The sequence below is a fragment of the Eurosta solidaginis genome, chromosome 1, assembly GCF_040869045.1.
Source record: "Eurosta solidaginis isolate ZX-2024a chromosome 1, ASM4086904v1, whole genome shotgun sequence".
Taxonomy (NCBI): Eukaryota; Metazoa; Arthropoda; class Insecta; order Diptera; family Tephritidae; genus Eurosta; species Eurosta solidaginis.
In genome coordinates this window covers 169,178,588-169,201,643 of record NC_090319.1, presented here as the reverse complement: position 1 = coordinate 169,201,643, position 23,056 = coordinate 169,178,588, and the positions used below count along the sequence as shown (strand labels likewise).

The window sequence follows — 23,056 nt, the reverse complement described above, 5'->3', positions numbered from 1 at the left end:
TTAAATTACAGCCTAAAACCTACATTAAAATTTTAAAATATTGACGGTTGCCAACATTCTCTCTTCTGTTAGTAGGGTAAATGACGTAATAACGTAAGAAAATGAATTTTGTATTATTTTTATTCATAATGCCTTGTCAATAAATATCTTGTAATTTAAATGGGAATGCTGATATTCTTGTTTATTTAGAAGGCGAATGTATATACAGGTAAGGGGCCACCGAAAGTTAGGTGCGTCGGTGGCCATGGATTTGATGGTGGGTAAAGCACCGAGCGTCGCAACAACACCCGCGGCGCCCCCATGTATATTCGGCCCTTTTCTCTTTTTGTTTTTATTTTTCAGCCTTTTTGTTTTTTTCCCCTTTTCAGCTTTTTTTTATTGGTTTTCAGTAATAGTAACCGATCATTTCCGGTTCGGTTAAATTTTTATTTGCGTTAATTTTTTTTTTTTTTTTTTGAATATCTTTTTTTTTTTTTTAATTTCAAATTTTGAATTGAATGTTTTAACGGTCTGTCCGTGACATCCGGTTCGGCCGGATGTTGTTTTAATCCATTTGAGCGTTTTGAATTAGTTCTGCGCTTTTTGTCAGTTTTTTTTTAAAGGCATGATAGGATTTTTCTTCTGTTTATGGCGCAGGACAGCAAGGTTGGCAAGAACCCAGCCCAGCCGACATGACTAGCCACTGTGCACAACCAGATCATGCCGACTGCCTTCCTTGCTGATCCATTGAAGATGCGAATCCATCAGATGGCGCCCAACGTGGGGCCCGAGGCGCTGGTTGCGAGGGTCATTCCTGGTCAACTTGGGAAGTTGAGCATCCCACCAGTCCGAGGTGAGCAGCCGCAGGAGCAGCCACCTGCGTTGCGGTGGGATGGTTGGACGGATCAGGGTAGGTCCGGAGTGATCATCGTCTCCGGGAGCTGAGGGATCCACGTGACTGAACGTCAAGTCCTCCGGATTTTGTATTCACCCGGTGAGGCAGTGCTGCGCGACCTTAGTTTTTTTTGTAGATTTGGGGTTTTGGTGTTTCCGGATGTTGTCCGTTAGTCGGTTTGGTAATATATATGTCCGCTAATTGGGATTTTAAAATTTTTTTGTAACGTTTCATTTTTATAACTTTTTCTTTTGCCGGTATATGTGTGTGAGTGTGAATTGTAAGGACCCCAGCTCATCCCACGTTTCAGGTGGTAGCACCGAATACCACCTGGATTGTGACGGGGTGAGCTGGGACCCAAAGCGGCACCCTTTCCTGTCCCACCAGTCTGGGGAGCGGGCATTGAAGCCGCTCCACCCATAGCGGCGGAGGCAGGAGGGGTATCCAGGGTGAATGGACAGAAGGCCCTAACTCCCACAGCCAGTGCCACTAGCGAGCCCTTGGATACCGCCACTGCGTTGCGGCTGGGTGTGTTGGGACCAAACTGTGTGTGTCTGGGGCTGAACCTAGTGGCCACAACCAGTCCCAGAGGCAGGTCCCTAAGACCGCCTTTTGCGTTGCGGTTGGGAGCACTAGGGACTAGTATGAGTGAATTTTTTTTTTTGTAACAAAAATTTTTTTTTTATATAACAAAATCTTTTTTTCCTATGCCTTCTAATGATGGGATGTCAGCATCCCCATCAACACCCAAATATATAAGTAGTTTTGCGAAGCCTATACGGTGTTTTTTGTATTATATAACTCGTATGTCAGTAACTACATTTTCCAGCTTTTTAATTTTTTTTATTCGACACGATTATCGAATAAATAACCTTTTTTTGTAGCCCCTAGTTGCCTTGCGTTTTGCTTTAGATAGAAGTTGTTTTTTCACACCATTACTTAAGTTAACACTTTAAAATTTTTTTTTTTCTGATTGTAATGTAGCATAACCAGCATTCTCCCCGATCAATGATATCATAGGTTGTTCACACGCGTACTCACCGAGAACCGTGAACAGCCTGGCAGTCCACGCTTGGTTCGGACTAGCCTTGCGGAGTTTGGACGAGTTGTCCTTTACCAAAATGTTTACACCCATATAATTTTTGTTTGCCTTTCTGTGGGGGCGACTAAAACCATATGGAGTTTTGACGAGTTCTCCATAACAAATGTCTAATTGCCGCAAAGCCTTTTAAACTAAGAAACAAAATTAACTCACAAATTGACTTAACTTTTTTTTGATGGACCTTTGTTGCCTGGCTAGCTTCGCAGTAGGACTTTGAGGCTCTTATCTTAGGGGTGAGTCGTTCCCCACGTTACTTGGCATCGGAGGTTCCTGGTAGTGGCTTCCCACAGATGAACCGGTTTCCTGTTCGCTTCATCGTCAGGTCTTCAAAGCGAAGCAGGTTTGTTATGGTCCACTTGGGAGATTCACCCTTGGAACGTACCAGTTGGTTAGTGATAGGGAAAAGGTAGGATTCACCCTCACTCATGTCTGCCTGGGGTGGTTAAAACAAATTTTTGTTAATTTCGCGCAGGTGTCATCGCGAAAGAATACAATGGTGTGGGAAAATTCCCAATAATGGCAACCAACATGGCGTAACTATACCAGGTGACAGCTGAACTGTAGTTTATATACGATTTGACACATCAACTCTCAGGACAGTACGATTTTGACATTAGTCCGTCGGTTCACAGAGCCAAAGTATATGGAACTTTTAATGATGGCTGCAGGAATGTCACCGCGACTACCACCTTGTATGGTTCCACCATGGCAACCACAGCTAAATCATGTGATTTAACGGCGCCGTTCCACTGCGCAGTCGCAATAATGGAACGGAATTCTTTCTAGAATGCATGGCGTGGTTGGCCATTTTGGGCAAAAGAAAAATCAGAAAGGTAGATTGCAGCGTCCTAATCGGGAGAGTCTTTGCGAACTAAAATCGCTTCCAATTAAAGTTTAAATGGAAAAAAGTGGTTGTGCATTGGAGGTTGTGGTATTCAACACGTGTTAAAAAAAAATAGGTATAGGTTCCTTGAGTGATTCCGTATTGTAGAAAAAAAGTGGATGGCACGCGTCAGCTAAAGTTGGGGTTTTTTTTGCAAGAAGATAGTGGTCGGGAGGAACGTTGCGGTCCACCGATTTTATACTCTCAAATCTTCATCATTCAATAGAAAAATAAAATGCGATATGCATTTATAACTGAGACAAAAGTGGTGTAAATAAAGTGTAATTATGCGAAATACAAGTTCGAATATAAGCGCAGTGCAAAGTTCCACTGATTTCAGCATAAATATATAAGATATAAGCGTGTAATACGAACAAGCACATTAACATTTTTCAATACTTCACGCGAGTGTATGCCCAGAAAAGGGAGGTGTATAAAGAAAAGTGAAATACAAAAGTTATGAACTCTATTGCGCTGCCTCCATGTACACATATAACTCTTTAGTTTTGTCCGTGCGAAATTACACGCAAATATGAGCGATTCAAGTGGCTTTGAACATTTATAGAATAAAATAAGAAACATCGCGACGAAGGAAAGGATACCGAGTAAGGGTGCCAAACCACCAGACAAGTACCAGCAGTGTACAAACAAAACGCATCTCATGCCATCATGGATATTCTCACCCTTTTAATGGTGTAACCAGTTTAGTTTTAGTCGTAACCGAGTGAAAAAGCAAGTGCCAGGCACAGTGAAATCCGGAAAACAAGCATAATTATATAAGAAAAATAAAACGTGTATTGCAATACAGTATATACTTAGGACTGTTCTTGGTTTGCTTGGTTTGCAATGCTTAACAAGTAGTGTGATCAAATTATGTTGTGTGATACAAAGGTAAAGCGCGTTATAGACTTAACGTTGGTCGTTAAAATTAAGATGCTAAGAGGCTGATGTTCACCCATCTACGATGTTCAAACCCACTACAACGAATTCAATGGGCGCCCATAAGCAACGCCCCACTCTGCCACTACCAATGTTGTACCAGCGACACCACTAGCGCACCACAACCACCAACGGTACCAAAACAGCGCGCAACCACCACTAGCGCACCACAACCACCACCATCAGCGCCAACATTACGCGCTAAATCCGCGCAAGGCCGCTATTAACAGCGCCAACACCACGCGCCAACCACCAGACGCCACCACAACCCCTTCATCGCACCACCCACGAGCGCAACCAGCACCAACTGCGCCAACCACCGTCAGTGGTCACAACAACCACTTCGACCGCGCAACCACAACCGCAACCCCATCGGAAGCGCCAACCAAAAGCGCCACATCCACCAGGTTGCAACAGTACCAGCTACAACAACAACAGCAGGGCCGCCGAACATAGGCCTGCTGCAACAGTACCAGCTACAACAACAACAGCAGGGCCGCCGAGTATAGGCCTGCTGCAACAGCACCAGCTACAACAACAACAGCAGGGCCGCCGCATATAGGCCTGCTGCAACCGCACCAGCTACAACAACAACAGCAGGGCCGCCGAATATAGGCCTGCCGCAACCGCACTAGCTACAACAACAACAGTAGGGCCGCCGAATATCGGCCTGCTGCAACCGCACCAGCTACAACAACAACAGCAGGGCCGCCGAATATAGGCCTGCTGCAACCACCCAGCTGTAACAACTTACCGGCAACGACAGCATATTACCAACATTAACAAACGCCCAATTTACCAACAACAAGCTGTGAGTTCGTTCCGTAATACGGAAAAAAAAAATTTTTTTATTTTTAATTTTACAAATTACTGTTTGGTTTTGAAATAATACTACATATTTAAACTATACAAAGATGTATGTATACGCACGAATCGTATAAAGAATTACATTAGACTAATGAACTTCATTTAAGTCATTTTTGCGTAAAATTTACTCTTTACTTGCTACATATGTACATCTATGTAAGGACTCTTGTAGCTTCAATTTAAATGAAATTGGTTAAAACTCCTAAGTAAGACATAGAGACTTTCATAAAACTGGTTAAACTGTTTCAAAAGGCAGTGTTATTTTTGAACTTCTAATGAAGCTTCTTTTTGAATACTTTCGAAATTTCAACGAAATAAGTGAAGTGAGATAATAACATAAAACAGCGTTATTAATTTTCGATGCTATTTTCGAGCTCATTGCTGTAAATTGTTCAACCATTTTATTTTACTTATGATAAATTTTGAGATAACCCCATTTAAGATATACATAGATGTACGGATACTAATGTCGGTGACGACCAACAAGTATTGAATTTTTGCACTATTAACATCTACAATGAACCCAATTTTAAAAAAATTTCGAATTACTAAATTTAAAATTCCAAAATAATTCAGCTTGTTTAAATAGAAACAGGAAAGGAAAATTTAAAGTTAGAAACCGGAATTTAAAATAGATTTGAGGTAGGAACATAATTAAACTTAATTAAATACGTACAAAAAGAAATATCTAGGATTAGAAACTAAGATTTAAAACGGATTTTAAATGAGAAAATAATTCAAACTTAATTAAAAAAAAAAAACAAGGAAAGAAAGATTTAGACATAGAAATATATGATTTAAAATAAGAAGATAATTAAATTTGAATAAGCACAAACGAAAAGGGAAATTAGAGTTAGAAAGCTAAAATTTCAAAGTTTATAATAAGGCAAATGATACTTAATAAAACTTAGAAAAGTAAAGTTTAAACAAAATAAAAAATAAGGCGGACCTAAAATGAATTGGTAACCAAAAGAAAGAAAAAGACTAAAATTTAAGTTTCCTTTAGAAATATATATAAATACATCTATAAACATAGGTAAAATCAAATACAATCAAATTTCACTACCAAGAATTACCAAGAATAAAACGAACTATAATAAAATAAAATTTAATAAAATTAATAAAGATTATAAATAGTAAAAGTAACAACCCGATAAAATAGAATAAAACTGCGCTTTTTTCAGTTTTTTTTAAAAGGCATGATAGGATTTTTTTTCTGTTTATGGCGCAGGACAGCAAGGTTGGCAAGAACCCAGCCCAGTCGACTGTGCACCACCAGATCATGCCGACTGCCTTCCTTGCTGATCCATTGAAGATGCGAATCCATAACAAACAACTTCTACGAGCAAAAATTAAGATTGACAGACAACGAGCCGGTATATGTTAAAAACTACCGATTGGCATACTCTCAACGCAAAGAAATAAACCGCCAAGTAAATAAACTGTTAGACAACGATTTGACTGAACCTAGTTACTCTAATTACAATAGTCCTTTGATTGTAGTCCAAAGGAAAGATACGAAAGTTCATCCGAATTTGACGTTTCTGTCATCTGTTTTTATTATTTATTTGTGCACAAACAGAAATGTAAAAAACAAGTTTATTAAATAGTAATAAATAAAGTTAAAAATGTTTTATAACGTTGATCTTTTTTCCGTTATTACCCGGAATATTGGTTCCACGCCCGTTATCACCCGGATTATTGGTTCCAAAAGACTGTCCTGTCGGGTTGGCGGCTTCTTGGAGGTTCAGTAGCTCATCCACGGATCTCTCTAGCGCAGATAAACTTCGCTGGGCGTACGGTCCTCCTCCAGTGGCTACGGTCTCGCTGCGGTTTGTAGAAACCTTTTTTTTAAGCTTCAACTTATAATCTAACCAAACCTAGGACAAATATGTTGGTAAGTATGAACTGACATGCAGAATACAATTCAGTTACTACTAGAGGCCTGCACGGATACGATGGTTCGGGTATATAACTAAGTAACGCTTCTGACAATTATCACGTTGTCGGTTACTTTGGAAACTTGCATCGTGATATCGTACGGTTACTTTTGAAACTAACTTGTTAAGTATCTTATCGGGTATTATCAGAAAAATAGTAGGCGGTGGCTCGGAGCTAGGATCTAACCAAACCTAGGGTCCACCTCTGCACCCTTCACAATGCCAGTAACATACCGGAGTAGATACGTTAGCAGGTAAAGCTGCTTTACTCGAGTCGATTTCCTGATAAATTTTCTCAAACAAAGTGCCTACTTGTATATGATGGTTGAATTGAGTTGGGAGTCAAAAAAACCATCAGTAATTCGACTCGTGTAAAACAGCCTTAAGTATCAAAAGTAACTCCAGTCAGTAACCGTACGATGCTACGATGCCACGATTCTGCGATGTATACTTTTGTATTATTCGTGCAGGTCTATTCTTCTTACCTTGTTCCACTCGCGCCCGTTACGGATTGGAGGACCTATGGAGTTAAGATCCGTGGCGAAATGGTCCCACAATTCTGCCATGCTCCTCCTGGTCTCTCCAAAATTCCCCATGCCTCTGGCGACGTCTGGATTATTTTCCATCAGCTCGACCAGCTTTTGGAATTGCTGCGGCGTTGTTCTTCTCATTCTGAAAACTTCATTTATTCAAACCAATAAATAACTCAATTTAATTTAATGAATTACTCACTTTTATTTATTAATTCAATTTATTTACTTTTTTCAATTGAAAACATTCAAATAAATGCCAATGCGTCCTTTTCTATTTTCAAGCGCGAACAAAATAAGCATTCGACAAATTTTGACAGATTTGGCGAAGCGAATATGATTTTTTCGCTTGTGGCAATTCGACAAATTCATCTTCGTCACTCATTCGACTTTTTTTTGCGAATTCGCTAGCGATTCGCATCTCGCAATTCGAGACCGCGAAATTCGACAAAATTTTCATTCGCTTCGCAAGTGACAATATGCGTATTAACCCAAATAGATGCAACTTTCCACGACCAGAAGTTACATTTTAGGTCACAAATGTTCAGCCAAAGGTTTGTTGTCAGACGACTCCAAAATAAACGCAATTAAAAAGTATAGAAAATCGACTGATGAAGACGCGCTACGACGATTCGTCGCGTTTACAAACTATTACAGAAGGTTTATACCAAATTTTGCGTCTCTGGCAGCGCCTCTAAACCGATTAGGCGGAAAAAGAGTTGAATTCGTTTGGGATGTTGAGTACGGGGCATTTTTATCTTTGAAAGCAGCATTACTTTCACCAAAATTACTACAATATCCAGATTTTACAAAACAATTCATTACTACCGTCGATGCTTCAACAACTGGATGTGGCGCTATTTTGAGTCAAGAAGATTTACCAATTTGTTTTGCTTCTAAAGCATTTGATAAAGCCGAACATAAAGATATATAATTAGAACTTTTAGCTATTTACTTTGCAATCAAGCAATTTCGACCATAAGTTTAGGGCACACATTTCATTGTAAAATCAGACCATAGACCACTAGTATACCTATTCAACATGAAAGACCCCTCTTCAAAACTTTCGAGAATTAGGCTAGAATTAACAGAATATAACTTTACTATAGTTTATATAAAGGGTAAATCAAACGTTGGCGCTGATGCATTATCACGCATTACAATCGACGAAATTAGAGAAACTAACAAACAAATACTGGCAGTAAAGACAAAGGCAATGACAAAAATGTCAAACGACAAAAATTTACATAGGAAAACTGACAAAAACGACGAAAACAACTTACTTTACACGTTTATGACAAATTTTCATTTAATTATGCGAAAAAAGTTCCGCGTTAAGAACCACAATTTTTTATGATGATAAAAGTCAAGGTCAAATATTGTACAATTTTAAATTTAAAACAATGCGGAAATAAAATTTTAAAAACGTTAGAAATACTACTTACAGACCCAGTCGAAACTATAACAGACGACAATACAAAAATCAAAATCATGACAATTTATCATAATGACGGTCACTGCGGTGTCAAAAAGCTTTACGCAAAAATTCGTACCAAATACTTTTGGAAAAACATGACTCGTGACTTTGCCAAATTCGTTAAAAATTGTCAAAAATGTTTACTAAAAAATGTCAAACCAAAAATCAAAGAGAAGTTAGTACTGACTCCAACGCCGAGTAAACCATTCGATATAGTTGTTATTGATTCAATTGGACCTTAACAAGAATCAAAATACGGTAACAGGTTCGCAGTTACCATTATATGCGATTTAACAAAATACCTGGTAGTAATAGCAGCTTCAGCAATTTTCGAGTTTTATTTTGATATATGGTGCTATGAAATCCACCTGGTCAGATTTAGGAACCGAATATAAAAATGAAATCCTTGCAGAAATTACCAAACTTTCGAATATCATACATGACTTCAACAGCTTATCATCACCAAACGGTTGGCTCAATAGAACGTAACCATAGAGTATTTAGCGAACACCTACGGGCATATCTTAACGATACCTTCTCCGACAACATCCAATACTGTTTTCGATAATAAATTTACTCCCGCTTCCCAAGGCAGTCGGTTCTATGTACCGGAGCGACTCGGGATTTTTCCCGACCAAGGACTGTCATTTCAGTGTGACCCCATCTAATTTGTTTCGTCCCTCCCACAAATTGTCATCCTCCCAGCAGCTCCTTGCAGCAGGACTGCTCCATATTCTCTTACTCCGGGAAGCCATCGAATCCAATCCGGGTCCGTCTCCTGACCCCGGTCCTGAGAAATGGTTTTGCTGCATCTGCCGGAAAAGATTCTTTTAGGACGGTCATACTCTGTTCAGTGTGTCTCGTGCAAGGGATGGTTGCATCGGACAGGTTGTTCTGGGCTTGATCCCAAAACCCGACGTCCACGTAACTTTTATAAATCTTTTGTGGCTCCTTGCTGTTCACGCCTAAGGGCGTCCCGTAGTCTACGTCTAAGCGCCCCCCCCCCCCCCCCCACTACCTTCCAGCAGCCCCGCTGCTCAGCAAGCCACAACAAGTACCCGCTGCTGCTCGCGCCCCACGGCGCCAACAACTCAAACAGCTGCTACCACTCATAACTACAATCCTCGTAGTAGAGTCGGAAGCAATGCTGAGCAACAGCCCCTGCCCCCGTCTTCTCCCCCCTCTTTTCCGGCAGCAACCGTGTAGATCAGGGAAACAGACTCTTAGTACCTACCTCCGTTTGCACCGTTTGCCAGAACAGAATATATATGTTTGCGACATCCACCCAACGCAGCTCCTGCCTTGGGAGGTGTCTTTTCCCTAGATGTTCTGGTCTCCGCGACGGCAACCCCCCGATGGGTTTCATCGCGCCATGTTGCCAGGTCGCAAACCCAAATCATCCGGGTACCCCAATGCTTGCCCAAGGACGCCCAGTCCTAGGGCCACAACAGCAATTGCGTCCTGGCATTCCCCAACCCAGGCGTAGTCACCCGTCACTTACCCCCAGAGTGGCGACGTCTCCCCTTATGCACTTCAGAATTCTGCAGTTAAACTGTAATGAACTGAGAAGATTACGGAGATAGTCGATTTCATGAAGCGGCACAACATCCGCATTGCTGCGATTCAAGAGACTAAACTCACAGCAAGGTCTGCATTGCAGACCTGCTCTGGGTATAACGTCCGCAGGAAAGACCGCGAGAGCGGAAATGGAGGCGGTCTCGCGTTTATCATACACCACTCTGTGCAATATTGTATATTTGATCCTGGCATCGACCGCAGGGACAATGTCTTAGAACGTCAAGGCCTATCTGTCCGGTCAGGCGATGCAAACCTAGAAATCATCAACATCTACATCCCTCCTGCCACCTGTTGCCCCAGTGGATACCGCCCTAATATCAGGGCCTTACTCACTGGCAACAATCGCATTATCTTAGGCGATTTCAATGCCCATCATGATCTATGGCATTCAAACTTGCGGGCGGACAGTAGGGGTGAGATGTTGGCGGATCAAATAGAAGAAACGACGTTCTGTACAATAAACGGAGACGCCCCCACACGTATGGTAGGAAGCTGTCACAGCTCGCCAGATATCTCAATCGTGAGCGCAGAACTCGTAAACTGCGTCAACTGGCAGCCGATGGTAACATTGGCATCCGACCACCTGCCCATACTTATTTCGCTTGAGCGTAACGCCGACTTCATCGTCACTGAAAAACGCACTTTCATAAACTTCAAAAAAGGAAAGTGGGAAGAATATAAATCCTTTACAGACAGCCGCCTAGCTGCCCTCCCTATCCCGACTGATGCCCGCCAAGGGGAGCGTGCCTTCCGTAAGGTCATTAAATCCGACTCGGCACATTTCATTCCCGCCGTGAGAATTCCCGAAATCCGGCCCACTTCCCGGCGGAGGCCGTAAACTTAGCGAGAGAACGTGACCTTGTAAGACAACTTGACCCAGGCGACCCCCAAATAAGGGATATAAACCAACGCATCAGATTGCTTGTAGATGAACACAAGCGGGCGAAATGGGAGGAGCACCTAAGAGGTTGTAACCTCTCTACCGGTGTGGGTAAACTTTGGTCCACCGTAAAGTCCCTATCGAATCCGACTAAGCACAAAGACAAAGGTTCCATCGCCTTTGGCGACAAAGTGCTGTCGGACGCGAAAAAATGCGCAAGCGCTTTCTGCCGACAATATATAATGCATCCTACGGTCGACAAAGATAGACGGAGAGCCAATAGACGCGCACATAAACACAAATTCAGCGCGTCACCACTCACCATCACCGCCAAAGAGGTTGAGGACGCCATTGGTCGTGCTAAACCAACCAAAGCAGTGGGCCCAGACGGCATAGCCATGCCGATGCTTAAAAACCTAGGGAAAGAGGGGTTCAAATCTTTCCACCTTTGTCATACCTGAGAAATGGAAAATGGCCAAGGTGGTCCCGCTACTAAAGCCTGGGAAACCAGCTAACATAGGTGAGTCGTATCGTCCGATATCTCTCCTATCGCCAGTGGCAAAGACGCTTGAAGCCATTTTGCTCCCTTATTTCCAAGCAAATTTGCAGCTAGCCCCTCATCAGCATGGCTTCAGAAAACTCCATAGCACTACCACCGCGCTAAATGCCATTAGCACCCAGATAAATTGCGGTTTAAATCAATACCCCCACCATAGAACAGTACTCGTAGCGCTAGACCTATCAAAAGCTTTTGATACGGTCAACCATGGCTCGTTACTGCAGGACCTGGAAGGGTCTACCCTTCCCCCATGTCTTAAAAGGTAGACCGCAAATTATCTGGGTTGTCGGCAGGCATCGGTGCAATTTAGAAACGAAACATCAAAACCAAGGAGAATTAAACAGGGGGTACCACAGGGTGGTGTCCTATCCCCACTTTTGTTTAATTTCTACATATCTAAGCTACCTTCACCACCGGAAGGAGTCACAATCGTTTCCTACGCCGATGAATGCACAATAATGGCCACATGCCCAGGCCCAAAGATCGATGCGCTATGCAATAAAATAAACGGCTACCTCCCTGATCTCTCCAGTTTTTTCGCCTCGCGAAACCTGGCATTACTAAATCTTCCGCGACCTTATTTACAACATGGACGCCCCAAATGTCGACCATTTTGAACATCCACGTCGATGGCACTACGCTACCGACTGTCCGACACCCCAAAATCTTGGGTGTGACGTTTGATCAGGATCTACATTTTGGTGAGCACGCAGCCGCAATTGTTCCGAGAATTCAGAGCCGTGACAAAATCCTCAAATCCCTCGCTGGCAGTACTTGGGGAAAAGATAAAGAAACGCTGATGACTACATACAAAGCAATTAGCCAGCCGATTACGTGCTACGCGTCACCCACATGGTCGCCAAGCCTAAAAATCACCCACTGGAAGAAACTACATGCCTGCCAAAATACTGCTCTCAGAATCGCCACGGGCTGTCTTCTTATGTCCCCAGAACACCATCTGCATAATGAGGCGAGAATACTCCCCATCAGGGAGAGAAATGAGATGCTGACCAAACAGTTCCTGTTGAATACCCAGAAACCTGGGCATCCCAACAGATATCTGATTGATGAACCAGCACCGCCTAGGGGCTTAAGGAGTCATCTCCGTAAGCATTTTGAGGAAATACGGCACCTGAGAACCCAGCCGTATGAAGTGAAAAAACACAAGCAGGTCCTTGGTGAACTCCATAAACAGGCGTCGGACCTTTATGTCGGGAATTGCCCGGTGAATCCAGTACTTAACGAAAATTATCCAAAACTTGCGGAAGAGGAATGCATACTCCCCAGGGAAACGCGTGTCACTCTTGCTCAACTTCGTTCTGGATACTGTAACAGGTTAAACTCTTACCTATCCAGAATCAACCCCGACATACAAAATGTATGCCCCGCTTGCAATGTGTCCCCACATGACACCAACCATCTCTTCAATTGTAATGTGGAACCAACGCCTCTAACACCCCTTTTCTTATGGTCCAGCCCTGTTGAAACGGCAAGTTTCCTTGGACTCCCGTTAGAGGATATTGATGACAATTTGTGATCGGTCGCGGCTATTAGGTGGGGCGAGCATTGCTACAACAACAACAACAACATAAATTTACTCCCTTTGAGTTAACATTTGGTAGAAAGCCAGTTTTACTAAATGAACTAAAGAAAGAAACCATTGATCCAATATATAATGTTGAGAATTACGCAAAGGAAATGAGGTACCGTATGCAAAAATGCCATGCATTAGCAAAAGAACTAATAAATAAACATAAAGAACGTATAAACTGTATTATGATAGCAATATACGTCCTTAAGACATTGCCTTAAGTGATACGGTCTTAGCAGAAAAAGAACCGCGCGATAAACACGCAAGCATTTACGAATGTCCATATGTAGTTAAACAAATGGATGGCGTAAACGTAACAATTTATGACAAAAAAACTAAAAGGTCAAAAACAATTCACAAAAACAGATTACAAAAAGTATCATAAAACAGATTTCATTGTATACCTAGTCACGTTGATACGACTAAAAACATCATTCCAAAAAAAATTTTTCTCGAATTAAAAGTTTTCATCATATTCATTAATATACTAAATGATCTTACACAAAGTACAAAAAAAATCTTAATCAAAAACTATATTTAATATTCATCTTACTTGTAACAAAAAAAAAAAAAAAAACAAATTATATACTTATAAGTTTTTCATTTTCATATTATAAGCATATATAAGTACAACATACAAAATAATTATTAATCAAAAACGAGAATCTCTCAATCAATAAAATTATAAAACTGAAGTGAATTCCTTGTATCAAATTTGAATATATATCATAACTAATATTTGCATATTGCAATGCAATGAAAAAAAAAAAACTTTTTCCATAACGTTGTATAAATAAATTTAAATATCATTTGCTAAAACTATTTTACATATTAAATATGAAATAAGTTATAAACTTAATTGTCGTTAATCGAAACTATTTTATATATAAAATAATTTCATAAAACTGTCTGCCAATTGGTTAGCTGATTGGAACATTAGCTGATGAATATTAGATTTTATTCATTTAAAATATTTTACACTAATGAACGAATTGAAAATGAAAAGGGGAGGAATATCCACTTATAAAAGCTAAATTCGTTCATCAAAATAAAAAAAAATGTCTCTAACTTCATTCCGAAATTTAAAATTGTACTAAATTTTTACTTAATAAATTTACATCTTTATTTTTCTTAATTTTGGGCAAGAATAAGCCGGCAGAATTGATCACCCTGACAACTTCTTCTTTTCCAAAAGAAGGGTGATGTAATGGCATCTTAAGAAAACATTTCACATCAAATATTCAAAAACAACACCATGCGTTAAGCATCAGCTGATGTTCGATAATACGACCCTGTACAAAAATGTTAGATACATAATTTCCGAGACACGAGGCAGTGCAGTCAACGTTTTTTCCAAGTACTAATTTTGATAAAGTAATAAATACTAGTTTGTATAAAACAAACAAAATAAGTCTTTTTATTGAGTGCCGGGTTCATAAAAATACTTGGGATCGACTGGACTTTCCCATGATGCGGCTTATCAGAAAGCCACCAGTGAGTTGCGTGCATACGCCCCTTCCGCGGCCACTCACACATATAACAGGTCGGCGTGCTCCTGAGTTAAGTTGGTTAATATAGCAGATCCGTGCGCCCAGAATCCACCCTTTGGAATCCAGTTGGAAATCAACAACAATTTTGCAATACAAGTCGGTTACTTTTCTGGTAACTTATTTTCAATTACATACATACTTTACACTTCCATTTAATCGAATTCCTTTCATTATTATTCGTAATTGTGCTTACCGAACTATTCGAACAGTACGTCCGAACTATTCGAATAGTTCGAATAGTAAAATAAAAAAATCTGTTTATCTTACGCTCATCGCTTGCACATGTATGTATACGTACATATATTTATGTGTGTATAGATGTATATGTGCATATCGTCGCTGCGCTAACGAAAACAGCTATGTGTTTTTTGTCAAAATTTTGTTTATTGCATATTTCATTATCACTATATAGAGCCCACTCTTCTGTATATGCCCTTTTTATATCTCTTTTGGTTTAGAAGTGACCGAAAACAGCTATGTACTTGTGGAGGAGGAACGCATACTCCCCAGGGAAACGCGTGTCACTCTTGTTCAACTTCGTTCTGGATACTGTAACAGGTTAAACTCTTACCTATCCAGAATCAACCCCGACATACAAAATGTATGCCCCGCTTGCAATGTGTCCCCACATGACACCAACCATCTCTTTAATTGTAATGTGGAACCAACGCCTCTAACACCCCTTTCATTATGGTCCACCCCTGTTGAAACAACAAGTTTCCTTGCACCCCCGTTAGAGGATATTGATGACAATTTGTGATCGGTCGCGGTGTTAGGTGGGGCGAAGCACTGCTACAACAACAGCTATGTGCTCACAGTCCTAGAAGTACTCTCAAAAACGGTTATGTACTTGCTTATAATTTTTTTTAATCGCTGGCGAAAATGTTTTAATTTCAATGTAAAAAAATAATTACAAACCATTTTGCTTCCCAAGGCAGCCGGTTCTATGAACCGGAGCGACTCGGGATTTTTCCCGACAAAGGGCTGTTATTTCAGTGTAACCCCATTTAATTTGTTGCGTCCCTCTCGCAAATTGTTATCCTTCCAGCATATCCTTGCAGCGGGACTGTGTCATATTCTCCTGCTCCGGGAGGGTATCGAACCCAATCCGGGACCTGTACCTGACCCCGGTCCAGATAAATGATTTCTGCGTTTGCTGGAAAATAATCTTTTTAGGACGGTCACACTATTGTCAGTATGTCAGGTGCAAGGGATGGTTGCATCGGACAGGATGTTCTAGGCTAGACCCCAAAACCCGAAGTCCTCGTAACTGTTATAAATCTTTGTGGCTCCTTGCTGTTTACGCCCAAGGGCGTCCCATAGTCTACGCCTTATCGCCCCCACTACCTCCTAGCTGCCAGCTGCTCAGCAAGCCACAACAACACAGAATTATGCAGTTAAACTGTAATGGGTTAACTGGGAAGATCACGGAGATAGTTGATTTCATGAAGCGGAATAACATCCGCATTGCAGCGATCCATGAGACCAAACACACAGCAACATCTGCTCTGCAGACCTGCTCTGGACATAACGTCCACAGAAAAGAATGCGAGAGTGGAAATGGAGGAGGCCTCGTGTTAATCACCCACCACTCAGTGCAATATAGTATATTTGATCCCGACATCGACATCACGCTATCTACTGTCTTGTACCCTAAAATCATGGGTGTGACGTTCGATCAGAATCTACATTTTGGAGAGCATAAAACCGCAATTGTAACGAAAATCCAGAGCCGTAATAAAATCCGCAAATCTCTTGCCGGCAGCACTTGGGGTAAAGACAAAGAAACGCTCATTACTACTTACAAAGCAATTGGCCGGCCGATTGCATGCTACGCGTCCCCGATATGGTCGCCAAGCCTAAAGGTTACTCATCTGGATAAAATACAGGCCTGGCAAAACAGTTCCCTCAGAACCGCTACGGGCTGTCTTCTTATGTCCCCAGAACACCACGTACACAATTAGGCGAGAGTACTCCCGATTAGGAAGAGAAATGAAATGCTAAATAAACAATTTCTGTTGAATACCCAAAAACCTGGGCATTCCAACAGACATCTTATTGATGAAGCTACACCTCCCAGGGGCTTAAGAGATTATCTCCGTAAGCATTATGAGGAAATTCGGCACAAATTTCATACAATCGTGTTTGAAAGCAGCTATGTGCTCTAAAACGGCGCAAATATATATCACGTCGTAACGGGTTAAAAAACATGATTTTTTCCTTCACATATCAATAACGTACTTTCCATAAAATACGACATTTGCAAAATTTTTCAAATGGACACCAGAAATAAGTTTTTTTTGATCTCCTGAACAGTTACTGAAAAAGACATAAATGTTTCTGTGAGCGCAGCGACGATATATTTTTGTTTGTTTGGGGTTGCTTTGTTAATTAATATTCATTTATTTAGTTATATTTACGTAACCAAAGTTGTGCTTGAGTCTTAAGCTAGAAATATCGGGGTCCTTAACCACTGTACTGATCACAGAACTGTGTTTATTAGTAAACAAGTATGTAAATGTCCATACAAAAGGGTACATTTATTTTAATAAGATTAATATGGTAGGGATACGTACATATGTATGTATGGAAGTTGTATGGAAAATTTTTGTTTTAATATCTTTTGGTTTGTATAAACATCAAATTGGTCACCATTAAAAAAATATTTTTATATGTCATTGTCAACATTTTTTGCGAAGTCTGATGATTCAAAAGTTATTTAAGGGCAATGTTAACTTAATTGAAAACTTTCATGACCAGATGAAAAAAATTTCCTAAAATAAAGTTTGAAGCAATCCATTTAAACGTAATAAAATTCTAGTGGAACTAGTGAATAGTTTCAAAAACGACTGCCTGCCTGTTTTCGCCGCTTGTGTGACAACAAGAAAACAACAATAACAACAGTTGCTAAAAACAACAAATAATTCTTTATCGCTCGGTACAAATAACACCAACCGACCTGTAGAGCGGAAAGGGGAAAGTATTGTTACTGACCAGATTATTAAAATGTGGGAGGAAAAATTTAAAAAGCATGAAGAAAGTATCATAAAGCAGCTTACCGAGTTCATGAAGAAGAAGGAGGACAGGGTTATGCAGCGAATGAGCGAGATAGCCGGTGAGTTAGCGAATGCAAAGGAACGTATTGAAGAAAGAGTAGAAGACGTTGAAAACGTATACATGGAGTTGGATTTGTTAAAACGCAAAGCAAATGATATGGGGGAAGAGATTCAAAAACTTGAAGAAAATGCGGTTTCCACTAATATCGTCTTGATAGGAATACCGCCTACTAAGGATGAAAATCTCAGCGATATATTTTCAAAGCAGTGTGTCGTGTCATAGATATTGAGCCTCCTATGTTGCGGCAATTCTTTCGACGTCAACTACTTAAAGGTATTGTTGCGTTCTGCAAATCGAAGAAAAGGTCGTTAATACCCTCTGACATCGCCGAAGTTGGCTATGGCAATATTTTTGTACATAAAGAGTTTAACTAAACTAAATAGAGAAGTCATGTACCATGCCACAATGCTGAAACGTTTAAAAACTAATAGCATCTGCTTTTAGTTTAAGAGGCAAAATATATATAAGAGCGCAGCGAAGTAAGGAGCCGATGTGTGAACAGCAAAAGCGATATTGATGCCATTGTCAGCGAGGCAAAGAGAACCGCCGAAACACCTCATAATCTATCATTCATACAATAATAACATGTTTACAATTTTTAATTTCTTTTTAATTCTTATTCAATGTACCTATCTTTCTCTCTCACAGATGTATGTGTGTATTAATATGTATGATCTTTTTCCATTTTTATCACTTCGTTCTGATTTAAGTCATTCCACTGTTGAAGGCCAATTATACAGTGCTAGGTGCGTTTAAGATCATGGTTAGCATAAATAAGTGTTTGAACACTGACAGCGGATGTGCTAAGTTTATGGTAAATACTGTAAGCAAGAGTCACCCAGGCCATATAAATGCCCGTAGCTTAAATATGCCAAAGGTTGATTACTTGAACTATATTTTAGGAAACTTAAAAATTAATATGATATGCGTTACAGAGACGTGGTTTAATGAAGATATTGGCGATAGTGTGTATGAGTTACGTGGTTACAGGGTAACAAGAAACGATAGGAAAACTGGTGCTAGAGGCGGCGGCGTCGCCATATATTGCAAGAATAATATTCCCCAAAAAGTGATTTATAAATCAAATGTAAGTGATCCCGTTGAATTTATAATCATGGAGGTCGGAGATAGCTTTACGAAGTGTCTAATTATATGCGCATACAACCCTAGGAAATTGTTTGAATTAGATTCCCTGTTTTCGCAATTAGCACAACTTTTACACGCATATGCACATATTTTAATTTGTGGGGACTTAAATATTGACATGCTTAACAACGATTCGCGATCTTTGAAATTAAAAGATACCTTAAACTCCATTGGCATGGATGTTGTTAATAAAGCTAGTATTCTAAATTGGAAGAGCGTATGGATGTTTCCTAATATAAATGAAAAACTGAACTTTCTTGCCAATCAAATTATTTATTTATTCAATAAATATATACCGCTCAAGAAAGTAAGAGTTCGAAGCAAGCAACAGCCGTGGTTTACTAGAGATGTTATGTCGGATGTTAAATCACGTAACAAGTTTTACAACCGTTGGAAGAGAATTAGATTCCCTGTTTTCGCAATTAGCACAACTTTTACACGCATATGCACATATTTTACTTTGTGGGGACTTAAATATTGACATGCTTAACAACGATTCGCGATCTTTGAAATTAAAAGATACCTTTAACTCCATTGGCATGGATGTTGTTAATAAAGCTAGTATTCTAAATTGGAAGAGCGTATGGATGTTTCCTAATATAAATGAAAAACTGAACTTTCTTGCCAATCAAATTATTTATTTATTCAATAAATATATACCGCTCAAGAAAGTAAGAGTTCGAAGCAAGCAACAGCCTTGGTTTACTAGAGATGTTATGTCGGATATTAAATCACGTAACAAGTTTTACAACCGTTGGAAGAGAAATCCTACAGACACTAGCTGGGATTTTTATCGCCAAGCCAGAAATCAAGCTACATTGTTACTAAGAATTTCGAAAAGACGATTTTTCAAGTCAAAGCTTGATACTGACTTGCCGACTAAAAGTCTGTGGAAAAATTTAAAATCCATAGGTATAGGAGGGAAAACTAACTCAGGTTGTACCTTGGACCCAGATTTCATGAACGACTTCTTTTTACAGTTAAGTAAATTCAAAAATAGTGGTAATTTCAAAATCAATGAAAATTTGGTTTATAATCCGGTAAATGCCTTCCACTTTAATGCAGTAACAGAGAATGATGTAATAAGAAGTATGCTTTCAATTAAATCGAATGCCATTGGAGAGGATGGTATCAGTCTTAGATTTTTGAAACTAATCATCCACAACATAGCCTCGTCTCTCACAAACATAATCAAGTTTTCTATCACAACTTCAACCTTTCCCGATTCTTGCTAAGAAACCATCGGCAATTTTATCAACTGATTTTCGTCCAATAAGCATTCTGCCGGTTTTATCAAAAGAGTGGGAGAAAATGATGGTCGCGCAAATTACGGATTAACTTAATACCAATAAGCTATGAACGAAAATCAGTCTGGATACAGAGCCTTCAATAGCTGTAATACTGCCATGCTTAAAATTATTGAAGATAGCCGGCCAGCTTATAACAGAGGTGATCTAACCGTTCTAACGCTTTTGGATTTCTCCAAAGCTTTCGATACGGTGGATCATTCTATCCATTTGTTGAAGATTGGTAAATATATTGTATTCTCTAATAATGCTGTGAAATTGCTAGAAAGTTATCTACGAAATCGGTGACAGAAAGTAGTGTTTGATAATAGTTGGTCCAATTTTGTTCTCAATGTTTATAAACGATATGACCCATTGTTGTAAGAGTGTATCAATACATCTGTATGTAGACGACGCATAGGTATATTTGTCTCATCCGATTGGCCTGTCAGAGGACCTAATTTTCAGAATGAATAAAGATCTTGAAAGTACCTCTTTATTGGCAAATAATAACAAACTTAATTTAAACGCAACAAAGACTAAGGCCATCTGCTTTACCTATTCATGGCAGCGAGTGCGATCATTGCCATCTTTATCATTGCAAGGCACTACCATTAGTTATAAGTCTGTGGTTACTAGCCTTGGGTTTAAATTAAACTCATACCTGGGGTGTAACGACCATCTTAGCTATATTTTACACAAAATCTATTTGGTATTGAGGAAGTTGTGGTACACAGCCGATTTCATTCCAATTAATGTGAAATTGAAACTGGTGGTGCGAACTCTCATAGTTCCATTAATATCGTTTGGAGCAGCTGTTTTCGGTAATCTGGATTGCGAATCACAGAACAGGCTACAACTTGCTTTGAACAATTGCGAAAGATATATATTTTCCAAACGTAAATTTGATCACATATCGGAATTTTCCGCCAAAATACTTAACTGCAGTCTTGTGAGCTTTCTAAATTACCGAAACGTAGTGTTTTTAAACCAATTAATTCAGAACAGGCAGCCAGAATACCTCTATGTAAGGTTATGCTTTTCAAAGTCAGATATGACCCGTAATCTTATTGTGCCTCGTTATAAATATCTTACATCTTCCAGAACATTTTTTGTCAGTGCAATCAAACTATGGAACTCTTTACCTAAACAAATTAAAAATGAACGCAATACTAAGCGCTTTAAATTGGCTTAATATGAATTTTCCCAATAAAATACAAACATACATTTTAATTGGTTTTTCAACTTCAGTAATACTGTCATTGGTTGTTTCCACTTACACTGGCAATTTATTTTGTGGTCAAAAGACCCATTAAACCAAACATACATATGTATATATTTATTTATTAACTTATCATTAATATGTATTTATTTCTTAAATTTGGCTGGCGAAAATCCTTGAGCTGAACCCTCCTAGAGGGTGCTGGCTGGTAATAGTCACTACAGAAACCGCGCTAGGGGAGTGCTAGCTAAGTTCAGGAATCATATAATAGCTCACATAATAGCTCTGGCATATGGAAGTGGGCGGTGCGCAAAGGCTTCAGGTGGCGCCGGAGCCTCACTAATCGCCCGCAACTTCCGGTAGGGGAGCTTTGGGCGGCGGCTGGGCCTGCTGCCTCTGCTAGTAACCCTCTCGGTAGGCAGTTTGCTACCGGGGGAGCAGCCCGCCCGCTTGCCTGCGGCTACGCCTACGGCATTCACCCAAAGGAAGGATAGGCTACCTCCCTCGCAGATGCGCAGTAGTCATAGGCAGGTGGCTATACGCATCCTGAAAAGGTTGGCGAATATCCCTAACCTGCTCTCCATGGCGTTGCCTGGCGACGATGAGGAGTTAGGGGCTGAAATTGAGTGGGCGAACACCATCGTCCCTGATTTTAAGAGGTCTGCTCCGGCGAAGGAACAGGCCTCCGGAAAGCGCAACCGTTCGATGGAGGTTGTGCAGAATGCTGATAAAAAGGTTTAGGGACAAAGGTCCCTCCTTAGCAGAGCTTGCTAAAAGTATCATCCTTGTGGGGTCTTTGAATCTAATCCTGAAAAGGAGCAGATGTTCAAGGATAAATGGGACTGGATAAGGACCGAAATGGCCAGTTTTTCAGTCGCCTTGGTAAGAGAGAACTCTGGACCTCCACCTGCTTGCAAATAGGTGGGTTGGTATCAGGGCAAGTCAAGTTGGTGGCCCGCGACGACCAGAGGTCAGCCGACTTGTACCAAAAGGCGGTGGCTAGGTGGGGTGAGTTCTACCCTGGTGCGATGCTCAGGGCTGTCGACTTCAAGGACATGCCATATGGGCCGAGAGCTAGAGTCTGGATTCCATCCAAGCCGGATGATCCAGAGGGAGTCCTTGAGGTCATAAGGACCTTCAACCCAGAGCTTCCTTGCTCTAGTTGGAGCATAGCACCCGGGAGACGCGTCAGGGGATACTGTTGCTCAACAAGGAGTCACTGCCTTTCTTGGAACGCGCGGATGGCGCTATTAAATTCGGTTTCGACACCGTGAGGATTAAGGTTTACGCGAACGACCTGAAGGCGGCCTATTATCCGGCGCTGGAAATAGAGCCAGAGGAAGCGGAGAGCGAGGAGGAGGACGCAGAACCAAACACGGTTAGTCCGGTGGATGACACGTTGGGCGGGGACGCGTCTTCGATCTCCTCGCTAACGCTGGACAGGCTTAGTGGTTACACTGGAGAGGAGCCAATGTCTGATGATGACGGCGACTTGACAGTGGTGGAGGTGGTCGG

General features: G+C 40.6%; 1 protein-coding gene across 1 annotated transcript in view; it reads right to left on the bottom strand.

The window, feature by feature from the left end:
• The window catches only part of veli (L27 and PDZ_signaling domain-containing protein veli), a 438,946-nt gene that overhangs the window by 364,066 nt on the left and 51,824 nt on the right, over positions 1 to 23,056 (bottom strand). The gene's annotated exons all lie outside the window — the stretch shown is intronic.